At 38.9% G+C, this 14,116-nt stretch overlaps 1 long non-coding RNA gene across 1 annotated transcript; it reads left to right on the forward strand.

Moving 5' to 3' along the window:
- The first annotated feature begins 260 nt into the window (after positions 1-260).
- LOC130192798 (uncharacterized) lies at positions 261-3,539 on the forward strand. The gene is made up of 6 exons (XR_008831450.1): positions 261-540; positions 1,364-1,388; positions 1,629-1,791; positions 1,920-2,008; positions 2,593-2,671; positions 2,987-3,539. It is a non-coding gene; the product is annotated as an uncharacterized LOC130192798 (long non-coding RNA).
- The last annotated feature ends 10,577 nt before the right edge of the window (positions 3,540-14,116 follow it).

Consider the following 14,116-nt stretch of genomic DNA (forward strand, 5'->3'; position numbering starts at 1 on the left):
AATGTGCCATATATATATATATATATATGGCACTTCATACATTACAGAATGGAACATAAGAAAAGTTCCTCACTCTGGTTGGTGGACTTACTTGGATTCTACATTTTTTTAAACCTTAAAGGCCAAGACAGTTTAGTGAGTATTCAAAACACATACATCACTTCACCAATTACAGTCAAGTCAATGTTCAGATCTTAACTCATACTGCTAAAATTCTTAACAATATGAACTACACTGTAAAATGTAATAGTAAAGTTTAGTTTAAAAAATTAGTGAGCTTTACTCATTTCTGCTTACTTTGTTGACCTTACTTTAAGAAACTTAGTAAAGAACACTTTTTGGTGAGTAAAGTTATTAAACTTATTATCTCAAGTAAGCTTTACTTTAAAAAAATGAGTGAGGCGGACTCGGAAGAAACTCGGGTGCACTCGGCAGCACTCGGCTCGAATACGCATGCGCAGTCGACCACTGAAGACGTTCTTTGCTCGAGACGGATTGGCGGCAGCGAGAAGGCAGTGCAGGTGTGCGAGTTACTTTCAGGTAAGTTTCAACATCTCAATAACGTTTTGCCGTTCATGTCCTTAGTAAACATCGTCGTATCTTCGCCATATTGTTCATATGTATATTCGTAGTTGAATGTTAACTACGAGCGTTTAATGTAAGCTAGCTAGACCGTCAAAACAAACGAGTCACAATGTTAATGGCGGACATCGTCGTGGCTGTCTCACTCGTGTGCATTAACGCAGCACTACAGGAGTCACACAACGCTACTGTCACTGAGTTAAGAGTGAATGCAATGTCAGGTTGAATGTAACTATAATGTAATGGTACTACTTTATAGACATGCGGAGTGATACGAAGGCATGTGCTTAGAGGGGGGGCGTGTACAGTCGTCAGTCCGCTCTTGGAGTTACCCGAATCCAGTCAGTCACGGTGTTATGTGTGGTTAAGCTAATAAAGATACTTGGAGATACAACGGGCTCAAAACCCTATTATTCCATAACACTACAGTAACGAGGAATAATTCAACTACAACCGTATGATGGAGAACTTCTCGGCCACAGCGAATGTGGTACAACGTTTTTTTATTTTTTACTTGAACATCATTTCTTATTTTGTGATATTTAATGGAAATGACATCCATTATAACCAATAGCAAGTTTGAAACTAAGCTCCCTGCCAATCTCCCTACAGACTATTTATGACTTCAATCTATTTATCTATCTATATCTAGGATAAGCATTTGTAATCATATTTGTCTGTGAAATCTTCCATTAAACTGATGGCTTTTTAGCCGTAAAAATGCATCTTGACGAGGAGTTATTTGCAGTTTGACTAATTGCTTTTGTTGTTTCTTTTGTAGGCTTTGAAAAACCTGGCAATGAATTGTAAGTATTGCTTATTTTCTTCTACACACTACTGCATAACACATGGAAGCGTTGCCAGATTGAGTCCATGTCTTCACAGAGTGTCTCCTGTGACGACCATGAAGGAACGATGAGGGGAGCTGATGTAATCTGTTCAATCTAGAAGCCACTAGTTTTCTGCCCAGTGTGATGTAGTATGTTGTAATGTGTTTACTGTAGGTCTAATATGACTAAATATTAATTTATTTCTCTTTCTGTTAGATTCTGGCTGAGTTCTGTTGCTTATCAAGCAAAAATCTGAGTTGCAATCAGAGTTCTTCAAAGATCTCGACAAATACACTCCTCGCTTCCTGGAGAAGTTCAAGACCCAGAGGGGGAAAGTGTCGGACAGAAACTTGAATATCTGCAACAAGTCACACCTGGGGTAAGTTTCTCAAGCAGTCATTTTTCTTTATGTGGTTAATAAAGTAGTGTCACAGCATTGCATGCAGAGCTGTCAAATGATTGTCCTTTAACACTTGTGAATTGTGTGTGTTTAAAATATTTTTTTAGAGTACAGATGTGAATGGGAGGTGAACAGCAGTCCTCCGTGGCTCTCCCTTCATCCTTGGAGATGACAACGCAGACTTCTTCAAGAATTTGTTAGTAGACTTTAGTCAAAATTATTTAATTCCACACCACAGGATGCCCAATATATCTCATGTGTTCTGCCTGTTCATCTTTTGGTATTGGCTACTTCTCTTCCAATCAGTGCTTCTACTTTTTGATTCACTTATCCCTGATTGGGGCCCTTTTAGTGGGATCTCCCGTCTTTCCAGTCGGGTCCAGTTGCAGCTCTCTAGTCGCCCCATTCAAAACCCAAAGGCCTTCAAAATAAAAAATTACAAATCATATCACACCTAAATGGGCATCTTTACACCTTCACATGTCTGCATGATGGTAGAGGGGTTCTACTAATATCTCCTGTTACCAAAAATGGGTTTTCACTTGTAACATTATCGCTATTTCTTTGTTGCTTTTGGGCAATATGCTCGCTCTCCTGCCACAGGAGGTTCAGGAGCAGCCAATATGATGCAGGTGTGACGGCTGAAGATGGTAGATACCTGTTCAGCCTCCTGTGGTAGGAGCACATTTCCCAGAAGCATCAGTGACAAAGAAATGTGGATGTTTACCACGAATATGGTTGGTTGCCCACGTATTAAACTTTGGTCTTTCTTTATTGAAGGTGTGAGTTTAGGATGGCGTGAAGCTTCGACTTGACCCTATGGAAACACAGCAGATGCCACCAAAGGGTCCTGATCGGGGTGTGTTGTGATGCAACTGCATCGACTTGTTCTCAGGCCCTTCTACATTCTGTTGTTTACATTTGCTCTATTAGTGTTGTTCCATTCCAATATCATCCCTATTTGTAAATATGATCATTCATATTCTTTATTATTAGCTTTTGCAATCATTCAGTGAATCACATGATCAATGAATTAATCATCGCACTCACTCTTGAGCATCTTTCACTTGATTATCTAATATCAGAATCCAAGTAACCATTGTGTGTTCTACCATAGAAATGCAACGTGAAATTTGACATGTAATTGTGTTTTTTATGCTGCTCTTGTTATTAGGACTCTGATGACCTTCTGGACGTGTCCCACACCTCCATTGGGACCCTGACGGTGCTGAAGACATCGTGGCCTCCTCACTCGCTGGACCTGGAGTCTACAACTACTGCCATCGTTTTGGGAGGAACAGTCGTGATGGGTGACCGTGATACTCTTCCCCGTGCCGTGTGGCTACTCTTCTGACTTATTTACCCCTGAATTTGGAGTATCCTCAACGAGTGAGGAAGACCTTCTGAATTTATTCATAGAGTGCTTCTCACTTGGACCAAAAACCCTAAAATACAATCACTCAAAAATCTACTGATGCCATAAGGGACTGTGTTCATGATGTGCAGTCAGGCCCGAGAACGTCACCCTTCTATCTCCAATAGAACTCTTTTATATAAAATGTCTGTTTTTGTTGTTTTTCTGTAGTGAAATTTAGCAAATGCCGAAAACGCTGTGTTCATCATATTTCTGCGTTACAAAACCTAATCTGGCAACATGTTCAGCATTTTAAGCACGTTGTTTGAGTTTTAAAACATGTGTTTTTCTTCTAAATAAACGTTGTCTTCCATTGTAACTGTTCTCCTTCTTTTGTTTCAATCGGTTTCCTCACTATTTCTAAGTAATGGGATCTCATTGACTAGTAAAGTTAACTAGTTTTTATTAGTACTGTTTACTTAATATAACTTGGATCTTTTAAGTTGTCTTTTTTAAGTTAACCTAACTAATAATTGTTAAGTTAACTATACTAATGTTTACTGCAATTACATGAGTTGCCTAAACTTAGTTTCTTTTAGCTTTAAGAACTTAAAATCATTGAGCTACTTTACTTAGAAATGTTGAGGCAATCGGTTTCCTCACCTTTTTCAAGTAAAGTCAACTTTTTACATACTTAAAGATTTTTAAGTTACCTTCACTCGTATAATTTAGTTGTCTGAACAGACATATTATGAGTTGACTTAACTTACGTTTACTCTAATTACATCAGTTGCCGAAACTCATTTATTTTTAGTTTTAAGAACTTAAAATTATTGAGCTACTTTACTTAGAAATTTTAAGGCAATCGGTTTCCTCACCTTTTTCAAGTAAAGTCAACTTATTACATGATTAAAGATTTTAAGTTACCTTCACTCGTATCTTTTAAGTTGTCTGAACTGACATGAGTTGACTTAACTTATGTTTACTCCAATTACATCAGTTGCCGAAACTCATTTATTTTTAGTTTTAAGAACTTAAAATTATTGAGCTACTTTACTTAGAAAATTTGAGGCAATCGGTTTCCTCACCTTTTTCAAGTAAAGTTAACTTATTACATTTTACAGTGTATAACCTTGCTAACAAATCAGAAACGCCACGACTTGGTCAGTGGCCCCCAGCTTCCATGACGCTCAAGGTCCCTTTAGTTTTGAACAAGTCGGGATGGATGGCGTGTCAGCTTCAGCTTGAAATACACCACTAACGTTGGTTTACATTGTTTAACGTCATCTCATTCAATTTAAAATACATTATTTTGGTGGGAATTTTATTTTTGGGGAAAAAGTTGATTATATCAATATTGAAAACAGTCCTTGTATAATGTTATATAATATAATTATCAAGGTTTTAACGGTGACTGCTGTAAACAGTCTAGGCACCGGTAATACCAATTGTAATAGTAAGTAAGTAAGTAAAAGTTTATTTATATAGCGCCCTTCGCAGTACGAATACACAGAGTGCTTTACAATAAAAACAATAAAAACAGTAAAAACAGTACAACATCATCAATATCATCATGTTAAGCATAAATACAATTAAATATGCATTTATCGCACAATATCACAAATCAAAAACATATGGACCCTCGCATCGCAACAACTTAGCACTTTAACTCCCTGTTGAGCTTTAAAGATTAAAAGAGGTCGTTTTATAGCGTTTCAAGAGCTATCCAATAATTCACGAACCCCGACCTATCTTAACTTTATCTATCTGTCGGTTTCCATTCTCCGTGATCATCTTCTGACAAATTATTACAATTACAAAAGAGACATAAAAAACAGTTGTTTGTGGGTCCAAAGCGGAGACATGGCTTACTGTGGTCTGATTCGTTGTCGCCTAAATGAAGGCGATGTGTATTATTAATCCACTAGTTGGTGATCATGAAAAGACACGATTGTTCAATTGTCATACGTCTCATTACTTATCACATAACACTCCTGCCTGTGGATTCATTAGAACTGCATAAACATTTTTTCTCCATCAACCTTTTGAACAACTCCCTGCATGGAGATCTAGACAACAGCTACCGGTTTTGAATATAGACAATGTATCTTTCCAGGCAATCTCAAATTCATTATTGAATGCACACTGTGTGTAGAGCAGCCCTGAAAAATGATTATGTTTGCATTAGAAAGGACACCTGGACAGATGGTCCTGCACATGCTGAACCTCTGTCTGTGTGCACTATTGAATCTCTGCATTATATTCCTTTGTATCAGAGATCTCATTTGTGTGCATTTAAAAAGAAACATGATACTTTAAAGGGAAAAGTATGGGATGATGCTTTGTTTCATCCCAAAAATAGATGAGAAAGAACTAGCAGATAGGCAGTGACCATGTTCTTCCACAGCTCACATCAGCTTACACGAGGCTTTCATCTCTGTTTCCGCCTTTAGGCTGTGCATCAATCTGAGTTTTATTTCCCTTAAACTGCAGGCACACAGGTACAGGGGTGGAGCCAACTCATTTGTAGGTGACCAGATGCAATCGAGAAACAGCACACCTTTGGGAGAGGAAATTGGAGTGGGACAATAAAGGGAATCATGCAGGGGAGAATGACCACACTCCCATGGTCTGTATTTCATTAGCAGGCACCACCTTCCCACCTTTCTTATGGAAGTCGTGCACGGGTCAGGGTCAAATAAGGCATATGTGAGTAAATTGTGAAGAGCTGGAGCGGCAACGTGATGTGGCACAGTGAGAGAGGGACCAGAACAACTTCTGCAGAACTCCCAGAAGTGCTTGCTGGTAAAATTGTGCCCCATCATTGCTTGTTTATGTAACATTCAGAAACAGAATATCTATGTGGAGGCAGCAAGAAAATTCTCCTGAGAAAACATTCTCCTGATAGATTAGTTTTATTTATCACACTTTGCCGGTTAATGCCTGAGAAGAAATGTTTTCTGCCTTGTGTATACCTCAGCGTTACTCAGATAGAGTGAAAATAAATTGTGCAAATGAAAAAGGTCATCAACAATCTCAAATGTCATTTGCGTGACACTAAAAATCTACTTTGAAGAAATATTGAGCAAACTTACAATTCAAATGTGGTGAAGGTGTGCCACATTTCCTTTGAAGACCCTGGCCTTCACTCTGCCGTCATGCACTCCAGAAGACAAACCCACGAGTAAACACACTCACACTAAACTAAGTAGTCACAAAACAGCTGTACAAAGTATACATAAAAACCACTGGTGGTAGGAAAAATAACACCAAAAATGTTATGTTAACCCTCAAAATTAAAATATCAATTGCATCGACAAAGGTTTGTATACATTTAGGTGAAACAACACACTGTAGATGTTAACCAATGGGCTTTTTCCAAAAGCTGTCGGTTCTTGTTAGGGAGATGCTGAGTTGTAACCCCTAACAACAGCATGCACCTTGTCCAAAATGTGACCATTAACGTGACTTTTGACTTTTTACACAGTGTTTCCGATTTTTGTGTGCATTTGATTTGTGTACTCTTGGATTCATTGGAGGAAACTCTGTTTCAGCGTTTGATTCCAGAAGGAAGTGAATAGGTGTTGTACTAATGTAACAGTAATGTACTGTGAAATGCACATTCAAATCTCCTACATGATCGTTTCTCTGACGCATTTGTTCAGAATTAATACACCTATTTGAATCATGTTGAGTCAGACCAGTGGGATATTGTATTGGTGCACAATAATGATTATCCCCAAACAATGGAGTATACGGCACTATTATTCTTCATGAACTTTTTTATATCTGCATTAAAAAGGCAAAATGATAAACACACTAGTGCGCATCCACCTCTATCGACAACTGTTCCTCTCTGTGGCTCCTATGGAAAATCCAATTTTACACACCATGGCCTTTGTAGATTACTTTCTATTTCCTCCATCCAATTTTTATGAAGACATTGTGATTTTATTAACCAGTAAATACAGTTCTGTGTCACATATTATGCATATACATACATAAAGATCCATCAATGAAGGCTGAGAGAAGGAGCCAGGAAGATTAAATCAGGGCAGTTAGTTTGAACCTGTTGAGGTGTGTGATATCAGTTCCACAGTCATCCCCCCAGCACCACAATCACAAGACTCCCAGAAGAGAGTGCTGGTAATATTGTGCCCCATCATTGCAGGTATATGTAACATTCAGAAACATAATGTCTATTATTTATGTCATGTGGAGGCAGCAAGAACATTCTCGTGACAGATTAGTTTTATTTATCACACTTTGTCGGTTAATGCTTAAGAAGGAATGTTTTCTGCCTCGTGGTATCACCTCACCGTGACTGAAAATAAATTGTGCAAATAAAAGAGGTCATCGAAAATCTCAAATGTCATCCGAGTCACAGTAAAAATCTACTTCGAAGAAATATTGAGCAAATATACAATTGAAACACGACTGCAAAAGCTCCAATTTGAATTCATCCTTCAGCTTCTTGTGCATTCACAGTCTATGTTCTTTTTCAAATGTTTAACTGAGATAACTGTAATATACAGATTGATGACAAAAAAGAAAAACCTGAATAAACTAGAACCATAATTAATGCAGATGTTTTTTGCTCAAAAGTGCTCGCTGGAGATTTGATGATTATGGAAATGATGGGAATCATATGCCTTCAGATCCCAACCCAGTTGAACACCTATGGGAGGCCAACGTGTTTCACAGCGCTCTCCACCACCACACACTTCACAACATCATGAGGGGAAGTATGTTGTCGGTGTTGTTTTTGTTTCTTAAAGGACCCATCGTATGCCCATTTTTCCACAAGTTGATATGGTTCCTTGGGGTCTTAATGAAATGTTTGTAACATATTTTGGTCAAAATACCACAAGAATAATTTCAAACAGCACCCTTTTTACCCTGTCAAAAACACCTCCCCACAGATTTACCTGTTTTGAGTGCCTGTTCCTTTAAATGCTAATGAGCCAGCTCCCTCCTCCCCCCTCTCCCCTCCTCCACCAGATGCGCTCGCCTAGCTGCTGCCTGCCCAGCTAGCCATTACCTTTGTAGAAATATGGCTACTGCAGATGAAGATAGCGTCGTGCAACCATATCGTTTTGAACCAGAGTCAGACCCTGAACAAGAAGAGGCTCCCGAACAAGTTCGAGAAGTTAGGGCTCAACAGGACGTTTCTGAATGTCACTTCTACATTTTCTTTGTTTGTACATTGGCTAAGGTCTCACAGTTTTGTTCGCGGTTTTGAGAGCCTAGTGGTGCTAGAGATTCGAATACGTGAATAGTTTGTGCATGTATGAGTATGTAGCAAATACAGTGTGTTTATGTAAGTTACTGTTTGTGAAAGTGTTTGTGTAAATGCAAATAACGGGAACGCCATAAAGATATAAATGCTACAGTAAAGTTCCATCTGTAAACTAAAGTGTTATCTGACAACAGTAAGTGACCAAGCAGGGGCGGGGGTAACGTTTTTACCTCCATTAATTAGCGTTTAAACCTTGTTTATTTATTAAATCGTTGTATTTGATGATTTATGACTTATTTGATGACTCATGTCTGTAATATGAACACAACTTTCAAATAAACTTTACCTGCAAAGTTGTGGTGGGGGGCGGTCCAAGGCCATGGAGCCAGACTCCCTACATGGGCGTGCTTCAAAATCTACGTAGACGTTGGTGGTGATCCCTTTGGACGCACTCAAGCATATCGTTTCTGACATAGAGGAACCACAACAAGCCGCGTGAGTTGTTTTTTTCCAGCGTTTTTGTGTTGGGAGACATGCCAGATACCCAAATTAACGTATAGAAGGACTAAAAAAGTGGAATTTTCAGAATATGTCCCCTTTAAATCTCTAAAACAATCGGCTTTCACTCTGACAACAATTTGACAGGATTGTATTTCGCCCTCCAGATGCAGATATCTGTTCACAGAGTTTGGTTTCACACATTTGCCATTAAGCCCTGAAGGGGGTCATGAGGCTCATGGTGGAACAACTTCTTGCAAAGACAGCTAATATTGATATGTCAGTATATTTTTTACGCTAACGTTTTCCCAGTCATTGAACAGACTTAGTGGACCTGTCCGGATCATGCTTACAACATGAGTAGCTTCCAATCGTTTTGCCTAGTGACCCCTCATTACATGCAGTTTAAATAAAGTGTGTCAGCTGTGACCAGTTCAACTGAAGCATACACTAAACCCAAATCTGTTTTTCTTTGTTTTATTTCAGAATTTTTGAGTCAGTAAGAAGCAAACCTTCTGAAAGGTTTCCCACTTTGCCACCATTTTGATAATTTAGCAATAGCCTCAAATTCATCTAAAAGGAGTTGTCAGCCCCCATGCTACACTATGTGTCAGCTTGTGCATCATAATTGATATAATGAAATACAGGAGTTACTTTCAGAGCTAATTATTGTATTCACTTTTCTAGACTATTCTAGTCTTTAATTTAATCAAAGTGTTAAGATACTATCTATTTATCAATGGATGGTTATCTTGTTTGACTTCTCTCCTTCCTTCTGTTGCTTTGTACGTGTCAAGTGATGAACCATCCTCCATTAGCCTGGCTCACCTTCTCGAGGAGCCTGGCACTGTGAACAGTGATTAAGCATACGTTCCACTGTGTATGATACTCATTTAGAAAAAGGCCCAAAGCATAGCAGCTCCCTTCAGTGATCATATTTTTCTCAGTAATTAGCATTGCATTTCTGTCTCCTATGAGAGCAATCCATTTGTGCTATTATAAAGGGGTACTTTGTTTAAAACTGCTCAGTTCTTTCACAGGCATTTTGTTGGGATCGCAAAAAATTATTTCTCCAAGATTCTTGAGGAAAGTGTGGACTTATTTTCTAAGTAGTGAAGGAACCCCAGTGAGTGTTTGTCAGGTAAAGAGACGGATACTTCTTGCCATAAAGACTCAACAACATGCTAAAAAGAGAGTGAATACTGGAATTACATACTTCAGCTGGACAAAACATGAATTCAAATATATGCCAAAGTTGCTCTGTGTTTGACGACAATATACACATGATGAATAATAAAATAGGAATAAATAATCTTACTATGTTTCCTTTGCATATCTCGGGAACCGTTCATCCGATCTGCTTCACACTAGACGGGTGTTTTGTTTGGGGCCTAGGGATAGGCATTGTCAAAATGTGGTGCAATTTTTGACACGCAACACATTCAATATTAATAAACCTAGAATAAACAAGCAACGTTGAGCAACAGGGACGAAGCTGGAGGGCTCGGCGAAGTCCAGCATTTCCAGACTGCAGCTCAACTTTGCTGCTGGATGCTTGGTATATATAGCCAGCTAACATCACAGCCAAACTCCTTTTCACTTCCCTGGGGTCAAGGGGTGATGAGCGTTTTTTAACAATGCTGGAAGCAGCTCTGCAGCCTGCTCTGTGAGTGCAAGTGTTCCGAATGGTCACGCAACCCAGACTGTCACACAGTAGAAACGTCAGAGAATCCCCGAGTTGTGACACACTACCAGAATCGGATTAGCTTTAGTTTACCGAGTGCCAATTTAAGGAGCCAAAGCAAGATTAGGCTGCATCACACTAATTTCAATTCAATTCAATTCAGTTTATTTGTATAGCCCAATTTCACAAATTACAAATTTGGAAAACAAATCATAAAAGTATTGTAGGGTATTCCCACAGAGACGTAGGATGAATGCAGTGTGTCTGCTATCTAGAGTAGTGTTCACTAATCAGGTGCTAATCAGTACACAACAAGTTTATTTTTAACTTCTTCATGGTATTTTATATCCTGGAAACATAAAACTCCTTCATTTTCATTTGTCTCATTGGGTCAGTGATGAGGCCTGCTTAGTTTGGCAGAACAGCCGCTCAGTTTCGGCTTCTTCTCCGAATGCAATCAGAAAATCAACACATTTCCGGAGTCCCCAGGTGGTTTGACCTTCTACTAACACTGCCATTGCATAAGAGGCAACTGAAAACAGTCGGAGTGTTTAGAGGTTAGGAGTCTGCACATCAGGCTTCTTCTCAGAGCATTTTAGCATTTCGCTATATCCTCAGCCCACTGAGAATAATTGCTCTGTGCCTGATACTGCGAAGGAGGCACACACTTTTAATTAACAAAACAAAAAAGTTGGAATTACTCAATATTTCTCCTTTTTTTGTTTTACCGCATGGTTTGAATAAGTTGTTCTGAATTAGGTTTACTCTTCACTAAGCTTGAACTGTGCATTTCGTATTCATTATGAATGTTGTTTACCTGATGTTGTTAAGTGGAGTCATTTCAGAGGTGAGAAGAGTGTTTCCAGGATGAGCGTCCTCTAGACTCTCAACCTCCAAGTACAAGTTCTCCTCCTTTTTACAAATCCAAGCGGGGCTTAGGAATCGACACCACGCTGTGTGGCATTCCGGGTGTTTAGGAGCTAATCCGCCATACGTTGTTGGTTAATGGGGAAGATTGAGGGTGGAAATAGTGGCTTTGACTGACATTCATGTGCCTTTCAGGCAGAATTAACTTTTCATCGAGCATCATAATCATGTCAACATTTCAATTTGTTCAAGACTTTGATTCATGACCTAAAACCTGCAAAAGCAGTGAGACTTCCCATACTAAACACCAGCATGGTAACCCTAAAATGCATGATCGTGTTAACACACATTCATAAAGCAGATTAAGCCACACAGAAATAGTCATATGGCTTGTTTTTGGAAGGTTAACAACACCAAGCCAACTATTCAAGATTTCCTTTTGCTACTGTACTTACACATATATTACTGGGTCTGCTCGTTGACTGGTAATTTACCTACCCAAATTAGCACAGTAACTACCAATGACTGTCAATTTCTCGTGGCCATTGCAAGATGGTTGTTCACATTATTTTGTGGTCAAGTTTGCCTGGACAGATGTTGAAACGGAGGAGTTACTAAATGGAAGAGATTTTGTCTCTCAACTTTTGGAAGTTGTGACATTTCCTTTTTTTTTTTATTACCACAAGAGCTGAATGCCCAGCTTTTACTGAAGCAAAGGAGTATTGTTTTTCAGCCTTTCTGGTTTTCCAATATGAAGATTTGGCAAATAAAACTACTTCCATATTTGTCGTTTGTTACATAATCAGGTTTGAGGTAAGGGTTAGATTTCAATTTAATGTAGTTTTTTTGTATCGCTCATTTTAACGAATTACAAATTTGCCTCAGAGTGCTTTACAATCTGTAGATATAGACATCCCTGTTCCAGAACCTCACATCAGATCAGGAAAAACTCCAAAACAACCCTTCACGGGGGAAAAAACGGAAGAAAAACGGAAGAAACCTTCAGGTGCAATAGATGTCATGTGTACAGAAGGACATATTAGAGTTAAAACACATTCAATGAGTATGACAGAGTGTATGAATAGTTTGTAGTCGGCATGGACCACGATCCAGACCTCCATGATGCATCAGGCAGATGAAGGTAGAGAGAAGGAGTGGGCAGAGCATCAACAGGGCCATGGCATAGTTGGTAGTAGGCATATTCCACGATCCAAACCTCCATAATCCATGAGGCAGATGGAGGTAGAGAGGAGGAGTGGGCGGGGCATCAGCAGCGCCATGGCATCAGACACAGCCAGGTCCAATGGACCCTATGAGACGTGAAGTCACAAGGACTCCGGAGAGAAAGCAGAGTTCATAATGTGCAATGGAGAGATGAAAATGCATCCATAAGTAGAGAAAGAGGAGGATACAGGTGGTCAGTGTATCCTAAGGATTTGTTGAAGAATTGGGTCATTTTGTGTGCAAAGTAGTAGAACCCTTCAAAGTATGCAGCTATCTTCCCCCCATGCCCCAAAACAAATCTTGATATAACATTCTTCTTGCCATATGTAAATGTACATTTCGGGCTAACTGGAAATCCGTGGAGGGGAGTAAATATATAGCATGTGAAAGCAATCTCACATTACAAAGCATTTGAAACAAAATATTGTTTGGAAATGGAAAACCTTTCATGGAATGGATTAATTGTAAATGAAATGAAGGCACGTTGAACCTGTGGCAGATGGGAGCAAAACTGACATTTGTTTTGATCAAAATATAGGAAGTTGTTACACTAACCACATGAAACACTAAATTAATTTAATAAATATCTGCACAAAACGTATAGTATAGAAACACACTAGCGTGTCTTGGATCAACAGACATGTGAGCGAGTAAGTAAAACAATCCGGCTGTGAGATAATGAGACGGATCGCTGACGAGAAGTGGAAGAGGAGATGAATAGATAACAAAATTACCTGAAATATTTATAACCACTGTCTCTTTCATCACTGCTTTCCACATAAGCCATTAAAGGGCCCTTTTGGGAATTCTTAATTGAGTTCCTTTTCGGAAGAGAATATGAAAGGCTTCTTTTTACACCCCCCCCCCCCTTTTTTTTTTCATCTGGAGAATGGACTGATTAAAATACGAAGACTGGAAGTTCTAGTGGGAAAGTGCATTGCAATCAGGGGTGCAACTTGAGTGATGGACTCAGTCTTCTGTAAGACATTAAGTGGACGTAGTTAGTGAGCCTGGACTGACTGCAGCTTAACACACATCCTCAAGTCTTTACCAGGCCTGAAGCAATCACTGAGGACATGTGTTCAGCTCATTTTATCGTCTTGTTTCTGACATTCTCGCAACCTGGGGAGGGTTCCCAGTTTACGATGACAAAAGTACACACGCTGGGTAGCCTATTTGATTTGATTTGATTCCAGTTGTCTTATATTGTCCTTCTTTTTGGCTCACAAACATATAAAACATTAAGATTCAGTTTCTTCAGAAGATTCGACTATTTTGACACATTGATAACTTGCAATAGCTGGAAATATGTTGTCATAATTAATTTTTTTATATTTGTTGTTGTCATTATCGATTGGTTTTGTACCACTGTAAATATTAGACATTTAAACAAGTTGCAATAGCTGGAAATATCATAATTCATTTTTGTTGTCATTAT

Source organism: Pseudoliparis swirei, chromosome 4 (assembly GCF_029220125.1).
Source record: "Pseudoliparis swirei isolate HS2019 ecotype Mariana Trench chromosome 4, NWPU_hadal_v1, whole genome shotgun sequence".
Classification (NCBI taxonomy): Eukaryota; Metazoa; Chordata; class Actinopteri; order Perciformes; family Liparidae; genus Pseudoliparis; species Pseudoliparis swirei.